At 41.5% G+C, this 21,952-nt stretch overlaps 1 pseudogene; it reads left to right on the forward strand.

The window, feature by feature from the left end:
* The first annotated feature begins 2,837 nt into the window (after positions 1-2,837).
* Positions 2,838-21,509, forward strand: LOC143441095 (uncharacterized; annotated as a pseudogene).
* The last annotated feature ends 443 nt before the right edge of the window (positions 21,510-21,952 follow it).

Raw genomic sequence — 21,952 nt, forward strand, 5'->3', positions numbered from 1 at the left:
CAAAGTCACTGTTTTAAAATCTGCTCTAAGGAGCATTGCAGGGTCACAACCAACACTCATGCCTGGTGTGCCATAAAGGATCGTTTTTCTTCTTGAGAGAAGCATAGTTTGGCCACATGGGCAAGACATCTGGTGAATCCATTTGAAAAGCAAAAACACTGTTGTGGTGAGGACTGGCCTGCCCAAGCAATGCTTTCCCTGAGGCCTTCATAGATAGAGAATTGCATAGCTCCATCTCAAACACAGCCACATGCTTGGCAGAGCCTGTAATGGCCTGGGACCTGGGGCTTTTCCCTAAGGCCTTGAGGTATTTATCAAAAAAACAAAAACAACAGAGCTCCTTTGAAAGCAGGAATGTGCTTGGGAGAGCTGGTAATGGTCTGGGCCTAGGTCCTTTGGAGAGAGGATGTCTCTCATCCTGAGATTCCAACAGTTCCTACCACATGGTGCTGATGATATCAGTCAGAAACCACTGTAGGCAGGGTCAGTAATGTTGATGAGATCACCCTGTTCTCAGTGGGCATCGTTGTTTTATTAGATCCTCCTTTAATTTGTCCCATGCTGTGGTGGATTCTGCTGACTTCATTGAAGTCTCCCAACTCTATCTATTTTCCCTGTAGGTAGTATACAAGCTGCTATTCTCCAGAAGCTTCCTTAGCATAAGCCTTGTCTCCTGGCTAACCACCCCAACTCTATACTTTGTATCTTCTACTTTTTTAACTTTTGTCTCCTCTGAGACCTTCCACTTAGGACTGTGCCAGTGCAGAATGACCTGCTGTTTCAGGACACTGGTATACTTAAGAAATAATTGTAGAATATCTTTGCCATGTAAATCTCCCTTCTGCCTAAGTGGCTGGCTTGATCAGCATGAGTGTTCAGTCCATCCTTAAATTGTTCACATTATAACCTGGGGTGAGAACCTAAAAAAGCGTTAAGGATAACGACATGTGTGGAATGCAAAATCTCTTCTAGGTTGCCTCCTTTTTAACCTAAGCTACATTCATACTATTTTCACAGAGATTTTTTTTTTCTTTTTTTCTTTTTTTTACACTCCTGATTTTATTCCCCTCCTGGTCTTCCCTGCAACTGTTCCACATCCCATACTTCCTTCCCACCCTCCTGTCTCCACAAGGATGTTCCCACCACCCAACACACCAGACATCTAAAGTTCCCGGGGCCTCCAGTGTCCTGAGGATTAGGTGCATCTTCTCTGACTGAACCCAGACCCAGCAGTCCTCTGTTGTAGACCTGTTGGGGGCCTCATGTCAGCTGGTGTGTGCTGCCTGGTTGGTGGTCCAGTGTCAGAGGTCTTGGGGATCCAAGTTAATTGAGACTGCTGCTCCTCCTACAGGGTTGCCCCCCTCTTCAGCTTCTTCCAGCTTTTCTCTAATTCAGCCACAGGGGTCAGCAGCTTTTGTCCATTGGTTGGGTGCAAATATCTACATCTGACTCTTTCAGCTGCTTTTTGGGTCTTTCTGAGGGCAGTCGTGAGTTTTTGAGTTCTGTGGACTGTATCTTGGGATTTTTGTTTGTTTGTTTAGATTGTTTTTTTGTTTTTGGCTAATATCAATTTATTAATTACTGAATACATATCATGTGTGTCCTTTGTAGTCTGAGTACCTCACTCAGGATGATATTTTCTAGTTCCATCCATTTGCCTGCAAAACTCAAAATGTCCTTGTTCTTAATAGCTGAGTAGTATTCCAGTGTGTAAATGAACCACATTTTCTGTATCCATTCTATCATGGGACATCTATCTGGGTTGTTTCCAGCTTCTGGCTATCACAAATAAGGCCACTATGAACATAGTGGAACACATGCCCCTATGGCATGGTGGGGCATCTTTTGGGTATATTCCCAAGAGTGTTGTCGCTGGGTCTTCAGGTAGATCTAGTTTCAGTTTTCTAAGGAACCTCCAGATTGATTTCCAGAGTGGTTGTAACGGTTTGCAATCCCATCAGCAATGAAGAAATGTTCCTCTTTCTCTACATTTTTGCCAACATGTGTTGTCATCCACCTGGGGTTTTGATCTTAGCCATTCTGATTGGTGTAATGTAGGGGTCATTTTGATTTGCATTTTTCTGATCAATAAGGACTTTGAACATTTCTTTAGCTATTTGATATGTCTCTGTTGTGAATTCTCTTTTTAGTTCTATACTCCATTTTTTGATTGAATTGTTTTAAGGTTTTTTAGTGGTTAGCTTCTTGAGTTCTTTATATATTTAGGATATTAGCCTTCTATCAGATGTGGGATTAGTGAAGGTTTTTTTCCAATATGTAGGTTGCGGATTTGTCTTATTGACTATGTCCTTTGTCTTACAGAAGATTTCCAGTTTCATGAGGTCCAATTTATCAATTCTTGATCTTAGAGCGTGAACCATTGGAATTCTGTTTAGGAGATTTCCTCCTGTGCCCACGACATCAAATCTCTTTCCCACTTTCTCTTCTATTAGATTCAGTTTATCTGGATTTATGTTGAGGTCATTGTTCCACTTGGAATTGAGCTTTGCGCAAGGCGACAAACATGGATGTATTTTCATTTTTCTACATACAGACAGCCAGTTAGACCAACACCATTTCTTGAAGGTGCTTTCTTTTTTTCCATTTTATATTTTTGGCTTCTTTGTCAAAGATCAAGGGTGGGCAAGTGTGTGGTTTTATTTCTGGGTCTTCAGTTCTATTCCATTGATCAACCTGTCTCTGTACCAATACCATGCTGTTTTTTTTATCACTATTGGTCTTTAGTACAGCTTGAGGTCAGGGATGGTGATTCCCCCCTGCCGTTGTTTTATTGTTAAGAATTGTTTTCATTATTCTGGTTTTTTTTCCCTTTCCAGATGAATCTGAGAAATGCTTTTCCCATCTCTTTGGAGACCTGTGTTGGAATTTTGATGGAGATTGCGTGAATCCGTACATCGCCTTTGGTAGGATGGTCGTATTTACCATGTTAATTCTGCCAACCCATGAGCACGGGACGTCTCTCTACTTCCTGAGATCTTTGATTTCTTTCTTGAGAGACTTGAAGTTATTGACATACAGATCTTTCACTTTTTTTGGTGAGAGTGACCTCAAGATATTTTATATTATTTGTGGATATTGCGAAGGGAATTTTTCTCTCTAATTTCTTTCTCAGACTGTTTGTTACTTATATAAATGAAGGCTACTGATTCATTTGAGTTAATTTTATATCTCGCCACTTTGCTGAAGTTGTTATTAGCTGGAGAAGTTCTGGTGGAATTTTGGGGTCACTTATGTGTGCTATCATATTATCTGCAAATAGTGATATCTTTATTTCTTCTTTGCCAATTTGTATACCTCTGATCTCTCTTTGATGGCTTATTGTTCTAGCTAGCACTTTGAGTACTGTATTGAATAGATATGTGGAGAATTGACTTCCTTGTCTCATCCACTATTTCAGTGGGATTCCTTCAAGTATCTCCATTTAATTTGATGTTGGCTGTTGGTTTGCAGTAAATTGCTTTCATTATGGTTAAGTATGTGCCTTGAATTCCTGATCTCTCCATTACTTTTAACATGAAGGGGTGCTGTATTTTGTCAAATGCTCTATTTTTTTTTTGCATCTAAGGAGACGATCATGTGTTTTTTTTTTCTTTGACTTTGTTTGTATAATAGGTTACGTTAATGGTTTTCCATATATTGAACCAACCTTGCATCCCTGGGATGAAGCCTACTTTATCATGGTGAATGATGGGTTGGATGTGTTCTTGGATTCGGTTTGCAAGATTTTATTGAATATTTTTGCATTGATATTGATAAGCGAGATTGGTCTGAAGTTCTGTATTTTTGGTTGGGTCCTTGTGTGGTTTAGTTATCAGATTATATAGTGTTCCTTCTGTTTCTATTTTATGGAAGAGTTTGAGGAATATTGGTATCAGGTCTCCTTTGGTGGTCTGGTAGAATTCTACACTAAGTCAATCTGGCACTGCGCTTTTTTGGTTGGGGGGTTTTTAATGACTTTCCCTGTGGGATATGAGCCTGTTTAGATAGTTTACCCCTTCTTTGATTTAACTTTGGTATGTGGTATCTGTCTAGAACAACCATCCATTCCATCTCGATTTTCCAGTTTTGTTGAGTATAGGTTTTGTAGTAGGATCTGATGATTTTTTTTGATTTTCTCCGTTTCTGTTGTTATGTCTCCCTTTTCCTTTCTGATTTTTGTTAATTTGGATACTGCCTTTGGGCCCTTTAGTTAGTTTGGCTAGGGGTTTATTTATCTTAAGTCTCTCAAAGAACCAGCTTTTGGTTTTATTGATTCTTTGTATTGTTCCTTTTGTTTCTATTTGGTTGATTTCATCCCTGAGTTTCACTATTTCCTGCCATGTACACTTGTGTGAGTTTGCTTCTCTTTGTCATGGAGCTCTCAGGTGTGCTGTTAAATTGCTAGTGTAAGATATTTCCAGTTTCTTTACCAGGGCACTCAGCAGTATGAATTGTCCTTTTCAGCACTGCTTTCATTGTGCCCTATAATTTGGGGTGTGATATGTCATCATTTACATTAAATCTCAGGAATTTTTTAATTTTTAATTTCATGATCTCTTCCATGACCAAGTTATCATTGAGTAGAGGGTGGTTGCGTTTCCGTGTGTATGTGGGCTCTCTGTTGTTTTGCTGTTCTTGAAGACCAGCATTAGGCCGCGGTGAACTGATAGGATGCATGGGGTTATCTCAATCTTCTTATATCTGTTGAGGCCTGTTTTGTGACCAGTTATGTGATTGACTGTGAAGGAGGTACCATGATGTTCTGAGAAGAAGGAATATTCTTCTGTTTTAGGGTGAAATGTTCTGTAGATATCTGTGAAATCCACTTGGATCATAACCTCTATTACTTTCACTGTGTCTCTGTGTAGTTTCTGTTTCGATGACTTGTCCGGTGGTGAGAGTGGGGTGTTGACATCTCCCACTATTATTGTGTGGGTTTCAATATGTCTTTTGAGCTTTAGTAAAGTTTCTTTAATGACTGTGGGTGGCCTTGCATTTGGTGCATAGATGTTCAGAATTAAGACTTTCTCGTGGTAAATTTCCCCTTTGATGAGTATGAAGTGTCCTTCCTCATGGTGCCTGATAACTTTTAGTTGAAAGTATTTTATAGAATAATAGGGTGGTAACTCCAGCTTGTTTCATGGGACCATTTGCTTGGAAGACCCTTTTCCACCCTTCTACTCTGAGGTAGTGCCTGTCTATGTTATAGACGTGTGCTTCTTGTACGCAGCAAAATGCTGGATCTTGTTTGAGAATCTAGTCTGGTAGCTTGAGTTGAGTCCACTTATATTGAGATATATTAAAGACAGATGACTCTTGGTTACTGTTATATTTGTTTTTTGTGGGTGGCTTCATGTGCTTGGATTTCTCTCCTTTTGGCTTTGTTGTGAGATACTTAGTATCTAGTGTTGTGTTTGGTGTGGGTACCTTCCTTGTGTTGGAATTTTTCTTCTAGGATTCCCTGTAGGGCTGGATTGGTAGGTAGATACTGTTTGAATTTGGTTTTGTCCTAGAATATTTTGGTTTCTCCATCTATGTCGATTGAGAGTTTTGCTGGGTGTGGTAGCCTCGGCTGGGGTTTGTGTTCTCTTAGAGTCTACATGACCTCGGACCAGGCTCTTCTGGCTTTCATAGTCTCTGTTGAAACGTCTGGTGTAATTCTGATAGGTCTACCTTTGTATGTTAATTGGCCCTTTTCTCTTGCAGGTTTTAATATTCTTTTTTTGTTCTATTTTGTTAGTATTTTGATGATTATGTGACTAGAGGATTTTCTTTTCTGGTCCTATTTATTTGGTGTTCTATAGGCTTCTTGTGCCTTTACAGCCATCTTTTTTCTTTAGGTTAGGGGAGTTTTCTTCTGTGACTTTGTTGAAGAAGTTTTCAGATCCTTTGAGCTGTCAATCTTTGTTTTTCTCTATTCCAGTTATTCTTAGATTTGGTCTTTTTTGTCAGTTGACTATTCTGCAAGTGTGTCCTTTTCTCGACAGTAATTTGTCTGTAGATGGAAAGAGGCAATTCTTGCCTGGTGGCTGTCACTGCACAACTGGAGTAACTCCAAGGATGCTCAATTTCTTCTTAGAATTCAATATATGAAGCTGTCAGGAGCAGACAGGTCTCTAATCAAAATGAACATTAATACTGAAATGTTTGTAACGTCAATTCTGTGGACTTCTGACATATTGAAAACCAACTGTCCATGTAAGGTAATCTGGACTGTTGCCTGTTAACTCCACTCAGCTATTTCTAATATACGATTGTCTCTCGTTCCTAATTTACTTAAATTGTCATTCCTTCAGAATGTACAACCATCTGAGAGAACTATAATTGAGGGGGTGCCCCAGTCAGGATGGCTGATTGCTAACTTTACAAGAGATTGTGGGGGTTGACAATTGGGTAGGGAAGGCTCTTCCACTGAGTGTGGAAGAATCCCTAAGGGAGTGGTCCTGGGCTGGATGAGCCAGCTGGCTGAGCATGAGACAGTGAGCGAGCAAGGGAGCAAACGTGGAAAACAATGTTTGCCTGTGGTTGTTCACTTCATATTTGAACTTGAATTTCTATTCCAAATAATGGAATGACATTCTTTTATCATGGATATTTTATATGTTTCAAAAGTTATATCCTTTTCTGAGTTTCCCCTTCAGAAAAACCCTCTCTAATCCTCCCTCCCCCTGCCTCTATGACACTGCTCTCTTTTTGACTCACCCACTGCCACCTCACGACTCTGGCATTACCCTATACTGGGGAATGGAGCCTTCAGAGGACCAAGGGCTTCCCCTCCTATTGATGCCAGACAATTCCATCCTCTGCTAAGTATGGGGCTGGAGCCGTGGTTCCCTCTAGGTGTACTCTTTGGTCGGTACTTTAGTCCCTGGGGCTCTGGGGGAGGGGGTCTCGTTGGTTGATATTGTTGCTCTTCCTATGGGGTTGCAAACCCCATTAGCTCCTTCAGTCCTTTCTCTGACTCCGATATTGGGGTCCTTGTGCTCTCTCCAGTAGTGGGCTGTGAGCATCTGCCTCTGTATTTTTCAGGCTCTGGCAGAGCCTCTCAGGAGACAGCAGCTATAACAGGCTCCTGTCAGCAAGCACTTCTTGGCATCCACAATAGCGTCTGTGTTTGGTGTCTGTGTGTGGGATGGATCCCCAGGTGGAGCCGTCTCCGCTTCACACTTGGACCGTGTCTTACTTTAGACAGGAACCATTCTGGATTAAGAATTTGGAAATGATTGGTTGGCCTATCCCCAACTGGGGGCCTGGCCTAACCTCTGGATATGGTGTCTATAGGATCTCCCCTTCATCGTTAGGCATTTCAGCTAATCTCATCCCTGTTGGGTCCTGGGAGCCTTTTGCTTTCTTGGCATCTGGGACTTGCTGGTAGCTAACCCCAGTACCCTGTTGCCCATTGCTACCACCTCTGTTCAAATTCCTGACCATCTGCAAATCACCCCTCTCTCCTCTAATACCTGGTTCTGCCCTCTTCCCCTTTTCTCCTTCTTCCTCCTCTCTTCCTCTCACGTTCTTCCCACCCTCTCCCTCCTGCAAGTGTTTCGTTCTCCCTTCTAAGAAGGACTGAAGCATCCACATTTAGGTCTTCCTTCTTTTTTAGCTTCATGTTGACTGTGAATTATATTCGAGCTTTTGGGCTAATATCCACTTATCAGGGAGTTCATCCCACGTGTGTCCTTTCATGACGAGGTTACCTCACTCAGGATGATATCGTCTAGTTCCACCCATTTGCTAAGAATTTTATGAACTCGTTGTTTTTAAGTAGCTGAGTAGTCCTGCGTTGTGTAAATGCACCACATCTCCTGTGTCTATTTCTCTGTTGAAGGACATCTGGGTTCTTTGTTGCTTCTGACTAGTATACGTAAGGCTGCTATGAACGTGTGGAACTTGTGTCCTTGTTATTTGTTGGAGCATCTTTTGCTATATGCCCAGGAGTGGTATAGCTTGTGTTGGGGAAAAAAAGGCTTGGGGATCCCGCGGTTCCTCCCGCCATGCTGTGGGTAGTCGGCTGGGAACGCTCTGGGTTTCTCCAGCTGGAAGTTGGGCCCGGCTGTTCATTAACTAAAAGTCTCTCCCTGGCTCCTCACGGTTCCTCATAGCGGCGCAGCCCCAACACACGAGGAAGCCCTTGGGTTTCCAAAACTGGTTTATTCACATGGTGGATCGTGGGCGGATCTGGATGCATACCCCTCAAACCCAGGATCGACCTGAGTTAAAAGGGGAGGGGAGAAGGGGGGAGGGGCTGGGGAGGGATGTTTAATGGCTCCACCTCTGGCCTTCAGGTACCTCATTAGTATGTAAATCTCTCTAGGGGCTGTTCGTGCCCTCCACCTGTGGACATGACTGAAGGGTGGAGGTGGAATGGAGATTAGACCTTGTGTTAGGCCCAACAAGCTTGGTCCTCAGGTAGTATTATGTCCAACTTTCTGACGCATCAACAGACCGATTTCCAAAGTGGTTGTACCGGCTTGCAATCTCACCAACCATGGAGGAGTGTTCCTCTTTCTCCACATCCTTCCCAGCATCTGGTGTCATCTGAGTTTTTGATCTTAGCCATTTTGACTGGCCTGTGGTGGGATCTCAGGGTTGTTTTGATTTGCATTTCTCTGAGGACTAAAGATGTTGAACATTTCTTTAATAGGGGATCCTTGGACATGTGATATTCCTCAGGTGAGAATGGTTTGTTTATCTCTGTCCCCCATTTTTATGGAAAAATTTGATTCTTTCATTTATTCTTTGATAATATCATAGTTTATTTTGATCATGCTTCCCCTGTACCCCAACTCCTCACAGATCCAATGTTTCACCTCAACTCTATGCTTCTCCCTCTGCCCCTCGTCCTCCTTCTCTGTCTGTCTCTCTCTCTCTCTCTCTCTCTCTCTCTCTCTCTCTCTCTCTCTCTCTCTCTCATGAGTCCAGTCTGTGTTATCTATCTAGCCATAGAAGCAGAGTATAGAGTATGGTTGACCTACCAGGAGTCACACCATTAAAGAAAATGGACTCTCCGAGCAGATGTCAAATGTCAGTAATTGCTCAGCTCATAGTGACATCCATGCCCACCTCCAGTGTCCATGCTGGGATGCTTTCTGACTTGAGCTTGAACAGGCTTATGCATATTGTCACGACCTCTATAAGCAGTTCATATGTGTCTGTCCTGTTGAGTCTCGAAAAGGGTTCCCTCGCAGTTATCCATCACCTCTGGCTCTTCAGACTTTCTGAGCCCTCTTCTGTAAAGACGCCAAGACTTTCACGGAGGGGTGTGGATATCCCACTGGGGACTGAGCACTTCAGTTTCTCATCTATTCTGTTCACCAGTTGAGGGTCTCAATATTAATTGCCATCTGCTTCAAAAGAAAGCTTCTCTGATCAGGGCCAAGTGATATTGTGATCTCTGAGCATAGCAGCAGGCCTTCAGGTATCATTATGTTTTATATTTTACATTTATATTTTATATTTTATTTTATTTTGTATTTTTATTTTATTTCATATTTGCTATTTGGCACAATAATAATGTTGAGTTCCCCCTCAGGCCAATGACGTACCCAACCGTAGATTCTCAGCCATGTCAGTCAACAGTGGCAGGTATGGGTTTTATCTATGGAGCAGGCTTTAGATCCTATTAAAAAGTGGTTGGTTATTTTCACAACATTCATGCCACTATTTCTCTGGTGGGCATTTCTTGTCAGGGTGGCCATTATTATAGATTACAAAACGAGGTTTAGGTTACTCTTCTCCAGAAGTATTCATAACACAGGGCCATGACCAGTGTCTCACTGAAGAGTCTTTTTTCTCTGGAACCCAGTTGAGCCGCCTGTGAAGGAAACGACCACACAAACTTAGTTCAGAATCAGTCGTAATTCAGTCATTGGTGGCAACAACTAGAATCCCAATCTTGTAATCTGCATTAAATCTAAATCCTCCAGTGGTGAATCCTGGTGCTCCTGTCTAAACCAGGAGTCACTTGTAGCTATATCTTGTCCTCCAACCATCACCATCCTAAAGCTCTGTACACCATTTTAATAGGGTTATTTTGTTCTCTGGAGTTTATCTTGAGTTCTTTGTATATATTGAGTATGGGCCCTTTATCAGATGTAGGTTTGGTAAAGATCTTTTCCCAATCTGTTAGTTGCGGTTTTGTCCTATTGACAGTGTCCTTTGCCTTACAGAAGTTTTGCAATTTTATGAGGTCCCATTTGTCTATTGTTGGTCTTAGAGCATAAGCCATTAGTGTTCTGTTCAGGAAATTTTGCCCTGTGCCCATGTGTTCGAAACTCTCCCCCCTTTCACTTCTCTTAGTTTCAACATACCTGGTTTTAAGTGGAAGTCTTTCACCCACTTGTTCTTGATCTTTGCACAAAGAGAAAAGACTGGATCTATGTGCATTCTTCTACATGATGACTGCCAGTTGAACCAGCACTATTTGTTGAAAATGCTGTCTTTTTTTCCACTGGGTATTTTTGGCTTCTTTGTCAAAGATCAAGTGACCATAGACGTGTGGCTGTATTTTTGGGTCTTCAGTTCCATTCCATTGATACATTATATAAACAAAGTCAAAAAAAAAAAAAAAAACCACATGATCATCTCATTAGATACTGAGAAAGCATTTGACAAAATTCAGCTTCCATTCTTGGTAAAAGTCTTGAAAAGATCAGGAACTCAAGGTCCATACCTAAACATCACAAGGACTTCAAGTCTCTGAAGACAGAAATCAAAGATCTCAGAAGATGGAAAAATCTCCCATGATCATGGATTGGCACACTTTATTTAGTAAAAATGACCATCTTGCCAAAAGCAATCTCCAGATTCAATGCAGTCCCCATCAGAATTCCCACTCAATTCGTCATAGAGTTAGAAAGAGCAATATGCAAATTTACTTAAAATAAAAAAAAAAAAACCACAGGATAGCAGAAAACTATGCTCCACAATAAAAGAACTTCTGGGAGAATCAATATCCCTGACCTCAAGCTGTAGTACAGAGCAATAGTGATAAAAACTTCCTGGAACTGGTTTAGAGACAGGCAGGTAGATCAATACAGTGAGGTTTGTAAGAACCAGCCAGATCAAGTTGTTTGTTATTTGACACTTGGTCTTAGGATTTAATCGTAACAGTTCTAATATGCAAGTTACAAAATTAAAATGCTAAGTAAAATATGAATTTGCTTCTGGACAGAAACTGGGAATGTTGTCATTTGCATTTATATTGAAAATATAGGATGTTTAGATGGCATAAAGCATTGAAGTCTATATTTATCTTAACTAGCTGTCCTCGTAGAACCCTGAAGATTGGCATGTTAAGAGTAATACATACAAAGGAAATCAATGTCATTGGATTTCAGAGGAAAACAGACTTCATCAAAAATTAAGCTACAGGTTTTTTGTGTGATATTTTGCCCTCAAATCCTTCTCATTCTGCCCACGACCTGGGGTCTTGAGTAGGGCAGTGTTAATAAGGGGCTGATTTCCTAGATGGAAAAATAAATCATTGGGATGGTTATTACTAGCGTGTCACAGCTAAACAAATCAGTTCTTTTAATTGGCTTATTGAGGAAGAGTGGCTGACTCTATCTGGTTAATGTAGGAACTGAACAGATTGAGGTCCTGAGTCTAGTAACAGACGTCTCCCATGGAATGCAGCCATGCTGCCTGAAACCGCCCCGTCTATCAAACTAAGATCAATATTGCCTTTTCTTTATCATGTCTGTTAGACGTTAGCAATGCAGACCGTGATTGTCTCTGGCCAATATCCATAGTCTTTTCTGCAGCTCCAGAAATTCAGAGCCGTGGAAGCAGTTAGTGTTAGCTGAGGTATATAGTTCACTATGTTTTGTATTCTTCATGCTTTTTTGCCAAGATAGCCTCGGTCACTTCAGGGTCTGATTCTTCCACAAGTGAATCAGTTATCCTCAGGCTGTTTTGAGCTACCTAATGGCATATCCAGTGCAAAGAACTCATCCCTGAAATCATGGACACAGTCAACAGAAATTCACACAGTAGGTTTTATTCATATATTTGTGCATAGTTTTCAAAATTAACAAGGAAGAAATATGAAAGAATCTGGGAATGGAAAAAGGAAATTTAAAAAGGGTGAAAGTTATGCAATATAATTTACTTAACATGTACAAAAATATATTTTATATATAATGTGGCTATAAATACGACCTAGCAGTTAGAGATAAACTGGACATTTCTATAGTAGTAGACGAGGAGTCCCATTCCCAAAACTACTTGGTTGCTAACTGTAATTGTGAAGTATCTGCTGCCCCCTTGTGGTCACAGCATGTACTGTGCACAGACACATGCAGGCAAAATAGTAATACATATAAAATAACATTTCAGAAGAATAGCTCAGAAAACTGGAATTCTCCACAGTGAGGTCACTGTCCTGAGAAGCGGAGCAGTCAGGGCTAAGTGAAGTGTCATCCTTTCTTTCCTGCATTGAAGCATCTATTGCCTTCCTCTGACCCAGCTTGCTCAGGAGGAAAAGCTGCTTTATTTTGAGGTTAGAGGAGCTCAGCAGAGCTGCTCATGTAAGAGCAGTGTGTATATCTTCTCCATGTGCTCTGTGTCTGTTGCACATGTGAGAATTGTGCATCGATAAGTCTTTTAACTCTATATTTGAGATCAGATTTCGTGATTAACATGTAAATTTGTGCTATAAATCTCTTTATTTACAGTTCAAATGTTTCAGCCTTTTCAGGTCTCCTCTTTGGAGTTCCCCCTCTCCCTACCTGTATGAGGGAGCTCCCCCACACACCCACCCACTCCTGTCTTCCCTCCCTGTCCTTCCTCTACACTGGGGCATCAAAGACCCTCTGGCCCAAGGGCCTGTCCTCCCACTGATGTCCGACAAGGCCATCCTCTGTCACATATGCAGCTGCAGCCACGGGTCCCTCCATGTGTTTGCTTTGGTTGGAGGTTCAGTCCCTGGGAGATCCGGGGAGTCTGGCCAGTTGACACTGTTGCTCCCTCAAGGGGTTACAAAACTCCTCATCTCCTTCAGTCTCTTCTCCAGCTGTTCCATCCAGGACCCCATGCTCAGTCCAATGGTTGTCTGCGAGCATCTGCCTCTGTACTGTTCTGGCTCTGGCCAAGCCTCTCAGGAGACAGAGACATCAGGCTTCCAAGACCAAGCACTTCTGAGCATCCACAATAGCATCCAGGTCTGGTGGCTGTATATGGATGGATCCCCAGGTGGGGCAGTCTCTGGATGGCCTCTCCTCAGTCTCTGCTCCACACTTGATTCCATATGTCCTCCTGTGAGTATTTTGTTCACCCTTCTACAAAGCACTGAAGCATCCACGTTTTGATCTTCCTTCCCGGGCTTCATATTTGGTTGGTTTTTCTTTGGGCTGAATCCATACTCTTTTGAAAGATATATTTTAAAATAATGATATATTTTAAAATATATCATTTAATTTAAATATATTTGAAAATATATCATTAATATACTTAATGGTATATTTTAAAATAAAGATATATTTTAAAATAATTAGTTTTGTGCAGTGATTTCCTTATCAAACACATATTAATGCTAGAGCGGCTGTACATCCAGCCTTGAAAGATGTTATTGATAAAAGCTCTCCCACTTACACTCAGCTGTCCTTGATTCCACTGGTTACTCCTGAGGGTTATAACATATTGTCTTCTTGATTAACCTAGCTAAATTCTTAAAGTAGCTGCCTGCACCACCACTCAGTTTTAAAATTACTTGTTGTAGCCATGTAGTCAACTTTCCGTTGCAGTAAGAGGGAAAGGATTTGCACGTGGAGCATGGCTTCTACCTTCAGACCAGAGTAGGGGACCAGATTCTTGTGTAATTCACGGAAGGAAATGGGACAAGCAAACAACGGTTCCCATCACCATTACGATGAAGTGCCAGGTGGTGCCATGGTGAGTGATTCTGTTATTTCCCAGCATGCATTAATTCATGTCATGTGAATGAAAGCAGCTTAGACTGGTAGTCATACAGATTGGGATGATTAGCTTGGATCCAATGAAAATTAAATTTCCAACTAGTTGGCAATATTGCACACGTTTCCAATGCACTTGCAAATTTAAGAAAGAGGACATTGATGTTAGAGGCATGTGATACGTTATATATCTCAGCAGCTAACATTGCTCATAGGGGTGAGGTAAAACCATATCTTCTTAACAGCATACTCTCTGCCTGATGTTTTTGAAAATTGGTGCAGATATGTGGGGACGATTCAATAATGATTATCATTTGAAATAGTCAATAACTGATTTCAGTTTTTAAATTTGATATCCTTTAAATGCCTCTGTGCTATTGTCTCATCATTATTTTCATTCTCCAATACTTCCCAGTCATTCAAATTTTCTTTTCATTTTTCAAAAGTGCTGCTGATTATTTCTTTTTAGAGCAATAGCTCTTGTACCACAGGCTGGATCATACTCAGTAATTTAGAATTAACTTAAATGTCCAATCCTGTCTGTGCTGGTACATGCGGGGAAGTCTTCAACTTGGCAGGCTTGACTTTGACACTTCATTGAATGGAAAAATAGACCAGTGAGTGTGTGTCCTGTAACTTCTGTAACTTCTGCTTTTTGTCTGGACTCTCAAATGAAGCTGTACTTGTAAAAGAGTTGAATTCTGTGACCAACTTGGAACTGTGTGTAGTTACAGTGAAGAAAAGGACAGAGCCAAAGAAGTTTATAAATTCCCTGCTTTGACAGTACTTAATATTAGCAATGAACAGTGAGGTACTCAATGTTAGATGATTGATACGTGGCTTGAGAAGCCCATCTTTGGGTCTCACAACAGAAAATCAGTAATCTGGATTAAAAAGTGAACTTTTAATTCACTTTTAATGGAGATATGACTCAGCAGTAAAGAGCTCTGTCTGCTCTTCCAGAGGCCCTGAGTTCAAATCTCAGCAACCACATGGTGGCTCACAACCATCTGTAATGGGATCTGATGCCCTCTTCTGGTGTGTCTGAAGACAGCTACAGTGTATCCACATAAAATAAAGAAATCTTTTAAAAAATGAACTCACCAAATTACTGTAGTTTTACTAGACCTGCTGCTTAACAGGACATTTTTTGTTTTGTTTCATTTTGTTTTGGTCTTTGAGATTTTAAGATGATTCTCCTGAGAGTATAGGCTTAAATAATACGTGTTGTGCAATAACACAGATCCTTCCTATGTGGAGCAGAGAATCATCAAGCCCATTTCTACTTTTAAAACAATATTTTCCATTATGTTTATCACATTTCCACCCTCTGTCTTCTGCCTCCAAATCCCTCCATAGACATCTCAATGTTTTTCATTGAAGAGCTGTTTTTACTTGAACACTGGTTACTGTTTGAATGTGAGCTATGTTTAGCTGCAGGTTGTCCCAGCTGTGATGAGCCACATGGATGGCTGAAATGGACTGAAAGTGTAGAATAGAATGTACACACGATGTACCCTGTTCCTCGATTGATGAAGCAGACGAGCTCTGGGAGACTGAAAAAATTTCTTCATAACTACAAAATTCCCAGACTAGGAACCTGTCTGCCCCTATTGTGGAAGTGCAGAGCTGGGTAGGCCTGTGCTGTCTGAGTCACTTGATCTCTTCTCATGCAGTAGGGAAGCTGCTGCTGTCCTGAGGCCCAGCTGGGTGACCCTAGATAGTGATGGAGTCTGGGAAGAGCTAACTATCAATAGCAAGAGTAGGAGGTCCCTTGTGGGATTGTTCCAGGATTCTCCATTGAGGTAGCAGGAGGGAGCTGTGAGGTAGACAACAAGCAATAGTATGTGGAGTGTCCATCCATTTCCAGCTTTTCTCCCAGGGTTGTCTGAAGAATCATATGAAAAGATCAAGATAAATTTCATATGTCTCCATTTGGAGTTCCAAGCCTGTTGGGCCATAAGGCACTATTTTAAGGAGTAAACCATGAGCCCCAGGAACCAAGTCATAAGACACCAGCTCTAGCAACAGACCATAAAATCCTGAAAAAGATCATTAATACCCCCCACCCCCCCAGTGAATAGCTTAGGGGCAACTAGAAAAATGGGGAAATATCTCAGAATCAGCCATCCAGGTTGGGCAGCCCTATTTCATCATATAGTTAAACATTCATGACTTAGGAATTCAGACCCCTGACAACCTGTGATCCCCTGGCACCCACCAATGAAGTTTTAGATTACCTAATTCTTCTAGAGAGTTCCACCTGTTCCCGATGAGGTCTGCGTGCTCCTCTCTGAGATCGCCATTTCAAAGAATGGTTGAGACCCATGTGCTAGCTGTTTCTGCAGAATAAGGGCTTTTCGTTTTTGCACACTATCTGAATCTAGGATCCTCCTTCAGTGATTTTCAGATCCTTACAATACCTAGTAGGTGAATATTAATTCTGGTTTTCCTGACATCAGTGTAAAAAAAATCAGAAAAACAGATATCCTCTCCTGTGTCCTAAAATTTCTCTTTAATTGTTAATAATATCCTGGGAGACCTTATGCTTGTGAGACGTATGGTTTACTCTGCTCCAAGGTGAATAATGGACTGTGCAAGGAATCTGCCTTGATTGAAGCAAGAAAAGGAGGAGCAGGAGGAGGAAGAGGAGGAGGATGAAGAAGAGGAGGAAAAAGAGGAGAAGGAGGGGGGAGTAAGAGGAGGAAGAAGAGGAAAATGAGCAACAGCAGGAGGACCAGGAGAAGGAGTAGTGAGAAATTTCTGCAGAGAGCTGAAAGGCAGAAAGGTTATTGCAGGACAGGCACAAGTGATACTGAAACACAAATCTTGCAGATCTGAAAAGGGTCAGGTTCTGCATTAGAACCTGGACCACAAAGTCCTTTACTTGTGCCTTCAGGACACTCTAATCCTGAGGGAGCTGGGTGCACATGTCACTCAAGATTCCCAGGCCAATCAGGGCCTCCAAGAACAATTTCCAATCAGAAAAAGAGGAGGGTTCTTCTAGGTGCTTTGGTCGTGCTTCAGGTTCAGCACCGTCTAACCCTAAGGAAATAATCATGTCAGTCAAGATTCACTGGCCAATCAGGACCTCCAAGGAGGTGATGTGCTCGGAAGAGGAGGGTACTTCTTCCTTTTTCCTGTGCTTCAGGTTGAGCTGCATTGCTGAGCTGCAGCCTTCAGTGGTATCTGTGATGTGGTTTCACCTCTGCTGCTGGATGCCTTAGTGGAGTCCGACGGGCTGAGCTACTACATCGCAATATGGTGAGCATGTGAAAACTGCCCCTAACCTGAAGGAGAGGTGGTCTGAGAAGCTGGAGTCCGGGTGGTTCGCCCTCCCCTGGGGGAGTTGGGAACTAGCAGGCACCTGTGAGGTTCCATGTGGTCTTACCCACTAGATGTACTCAGCGGTGGCATCTGAATAACTTCATTACATCATGAGCTGCATCTGCACAAACCGCTTGGAGCAAGGGCTCGCGTGTAGAAACATCATGAAGGTCGGATTTCACGCTTATTATTTACACTTAGATTACATTTTATATTTACATTTTATTTTATGTTTTACATTTACATCTTATTTAACTTATATTTTATATTTACACTTTATTTATTTTATATTTTATACTTATATTTTATTACATATTTTAAAGGCCTCGTTTGTCTGGTATCTTCTAGATAGACATTGTGCCCTGGCCATTTAAGATCTATTTAGACTTAGTTTTATGGTGGTTGTAAATGTCATCTCACGCACTGGGTATCACTCCAAATTTAAGCTGTGATGAAAAGGGTACAATCTATGATGTAAAGTATTTTTCAAGGTTTGGGAGATAGTGAGTCACAGCGAGTAGATTTCAGCTGAGGGAGGGACTGTCTCTAAAACACCCACAGGTAGTAGCATGGTAAGGGAGCTTCCAGGAGATCAGGATGCTAGGATACACTGTTTGTTCACTGGGATCGTCAGGACATGTAGGTCCAAAACATAACTGTAGAGACAACCTTGCCGGGTCACAAGCAACACCAAGGCCTGCTGTGTCATACAGGCTCATTTTTCTTCTTCAGAAAAACAAAGTTCTGCCACATGGGCAACACAGCCAGTGAAACCATTTGAAAAGGAGAAACACTATTGTAGTAAGGACTGCCCTGCCAAAGCAAGGCTTTCCCTGAGGCCTTCAAGGACAGAGAATGACATAGCTCCATCTCAAACTCAGCCACATGCTTGGCCGAGCCTGTTACGGCCTGAGGTCTAGGACCTGGGCCCTTTCCCCAAGGCCTTGAGGTATTTATCAAAAATAAAAAACCGATCTCTTTGAAAGCAGGCATGTGCTTGGGAGAGCTGGTAATGGTCTGGGCCTATGTTCTTTGGAGAGAGGATGTCTCTCATCCTGAGATTCCAACAGTTCCTACCACAGGGGGCTGATGATATCAGTCAAAAACCATTGTAGGCAGGGTCAACAATGTTGACGAGATCACCCTGTTCTCAGTAGACAATATTGTTTGATTAGATCCCTCTTTAGTTTGTCCCATGTTAGGGAATCTGGAAGTCCCACCTCTTCCAGTCATCCATTGGCTGCTCGCAGCTGTATTGATCAATCAAGAAACAATTAGAGACAGGGACCTTCAGAGTTTACAGGCCGTTTCCCAATACAGCATCAGAGCCATGCCCTGCACTTTGCTGCTGAGGTCTATCTCCTGCCCTGTGTTGTTTACAATCTCGTCAACGTTAACAGTGGCAAGACTTTTTATGTCCAATTGTAACTGTTTAAACAGATATTCCCTTTGGTCACGTCTTATTAATGTTATAGTTTGAACCAGTCAGTGTACCTCAAGTTTTTGGAAGATGAATATACAACTGGATTGTTTGTATCACTCTCTTAAGGATTTAAGTAAAGTGCTGGAGAGATAGTTCAGCAGGTAATAGCAGTGACTGCTCTTCCAAAGGTCCTGAGTTCAATTCCCAGCAACTACATGGTGGCTCACAACCGTCTGTAATGGGATCTGATACCCTCTTCTGGTATGTGTGAAGAAAGCTACAGTATACTCATCATATATATATATATATATATATATATATATATATATATAAATTAATAAATAACATCTTTACAAAAAGGTAGAACTTAAGGAAAACCCTGTGTGTTCTTTCTATGTTTCCAGTTTGGTTAGTTAATTCTGCCAGGAGATACAGGGTATTACTATACACCTTTGTCTGTCCTAGAACCCATTGTATACATCACACTGGTGTCCGACTCAGTGTGATACTTCCTGCCTCTGTATTCTGACTGTACTGTTAAAGGCCTAAGCCAATAGACCCAGCTTGGTTACTGATTTTTATAGTCAGTAATTGTTAATGTTGATAAAATTTCTTTGAAATGTGGTAAGTAAGCACTATTGATCTTGTAGACCTTATCTGTTCTTTGTATCTGGAATTGAAATTTCTCGAGAAAGGCTGGATCCTATTCCTAAGAAGGAACTAGTCTATAGTAAAGCTAATGTTACTCACTTATTAATAGAGACAGAATAAGTTTCTAGAGATGGCAGCTTCTTGGATGTATCAAGGATGTTGTGCAGTAACCGTGATCCCTATACCACATGTCTGTGAGGAACAAAAAAATCAAACCTTTTGAATGCAGTGTTCAAACTTTTTTTTGTTAGTCTTCCTTTCTTAAGTATATAATGTATCAGATACAAACTGTATATAAAAGGGATATTTAAGGAAATAAAGTCTATATATATATATATATTTATATGTATCTCTCTGATAAAAAGTAAATGATCTATCTATAGTGGATGGTAGTTAGTGTAGGCTTTTTGAACATGATACAAGTTTACAATTAATTGCTTTTCCAATTTCATTGGCAATACGGCAACCTCATTCTGTAGAAAATTCTCTTGAGTATTAGGAATATAGAAATGCTACTATTTCTCCTGATTCATTTTGCAAATATAATATGATGCACAGTATAGAAACAGTTCAAATATAGTTAGTGTGTTAAAGTTCTGAATTCTTCCACTTTTTATCAAGTGTGAGAAAAACCTTTGATTCAAAAAGAATATATAAGGCTGAGCCATATAATGAATGCTCATAGAATCTCAGGTATCTTTCAAAATGAAAACCAACCCATAATGAAGGGAACGGCATGAATGTAAACAAAGTGATAAAATCTTAAGGTCTGATTCCTCTTTATATTTAGACAAATAGTACCATGAATTCTTACAGACAAAAGTATTTATCACTGCGGTAAAGCTTTCACGTGTGCCAATTTTCTTCTCAGGCATGAAAGAAGTCAGAGTACAGAGAAACCCTCTGAATGTACACAATGTGGTAAAGCCTTCTCTTTACATGCTCCCAGTCATGCTCAAAGACATGAAAGTTTTCATATAGAAAAGACACCTTATGAAGTTATTCAGTCTGTCAAAGTCTTTGCACCTTACACGAGTAGCCAGATAAGTAAAAGCACAGAAATTGGACAGAAACCCTATGAATGTAATCAACATGGTAAAGGATTTGCAAAACACAGTCATCTTAAACGTCATGAAAGTATTCATAGTGGAGAGAAACCCTTCAAATATAATGAATGTGATGAAGCCTTCTTACATCCCTCGGATCTTCACATGAATGAAAGGATTCATACTGGAGACAAAACCTACAAATGTAATCAATGTGAAAAAGCCTTTTCCAAACAAGATAGTTGTCGCGAACCCCCCACGCTTGGGCACCAAACTGTTGCGCTTACTGGACGCCAAACTGTTGCAGCCCGTACTGCCCGTTCCGGTCCGAGGGTCAGGGTCTAGCGAGAGAGAGAGTGGGGATAAAGGGGAAGAGACACGAAGAATGGAGACAAGACAGAGATTCTGATCAAGTCTCTTTTATTGAAGGGAATTCTGAGCTATTTATAGGCTTTTGCCACGTGCCTTGTAGGCGCGTGGATACCACGTGCCTTGCAGGTGTTGATATGACGTAAGCCTTACAGGCGTCTATAGCGTGGACAGCACGTGCACCGCAATGCCTTGCAGGCGTGGATAGCACGTGTGCCTTACAGGCATGTATGGCGTAGATAGCACATGGACAGCACGTGAACTGCAATACCTTGCAGGCATGGATACCACGTGCACCTTGCAGCTGGGGGCAGTAAACAGCAACACAAAATATGTGGGATATCAGAGTGTGCTTCAGCTGTTGTAGGCTATTGAAAACCAAATCTTTCGTCAGGGTATACGGCTCAAGATGGCTGCAAAGTTGATCTAGCCGCTTTCTGCTAAAGTCAGCTCCCAACAGATAGTCTCAGGACACATAAAAATACTCACATGGGGGAGAAACCCTACGCATGTAATCAGTGTGAGAAAGCCTTTTACCAAAACAGTAGTCTTTAAATACATAAAAGAATTCATACTGGAGAGAGACCCTACAAATGTCGTGAATGTGCTGAAGCCTTTTTTCTAAACTCTAACCTCCAGAAGCTTAAAAGAAGACATACAGGAGAGAAACCCGACAAATGTCATCAATGTGAGTGAGCCTCTTCACAGAAGTAGACACATCCTCTCACTGAGGCCAGACATGGCGGCCCAGTTAGGGGAACGGGGTCTACAGGTGGCAAATTCAGGGAAAGCCAGTACTCCAGTGGTCGGGGAACCCATATAAGACCAAGCTGCACATCTGTTACATATATGAGAGGCGCCTAGGTCTTGTTCATGCTCACTTTGGATGGTTGGTTGTTTAGTATCTGGGCAACATCAAGATTCCAGGGTAGTAGATTCTGTTGTCTTCCTGCGGATTCCCTGTCTTCTTTGGGAACCTCAGTCCTTCCCTGATCTCTTCCACACAACTCGCCAGGTTTTGTCTAATGCTTGGCTGTTTGTCTGTGCATCTATTTCCGTTAACTGTTCGTTATAGCCCCTCAGAAGCGAGGTGTGCTACAATCCTATTTGCAAACGTAACACGATATTATTAATAGTATGAGGGACTGGTTTTTGCCCCATATGGAATGGGTCTCAGTTTGGGCCAGTTGTTTGGTCACTCTCTTCTCTGAACTACCCCTGTT

This window comes from Arvicanthis niloticus, unplaced genomic scaffold (assembly GCF_011762505.2).
Source record: "Arvicanthis niloticus isolate mArvNil1 unplaced genomic scaffold, mArvNil1.pat.X pat_scaffold_1159_arrow_ctg1, whole genome shotgun sequence".
Classification (NCBI taxonomy): domain Eukaryota; kingdom Metazoa; phylum Chordata; class Mammalia; order Rodentia; family Muridae; genus Arvicanthis; species Arvicanthis niloticus.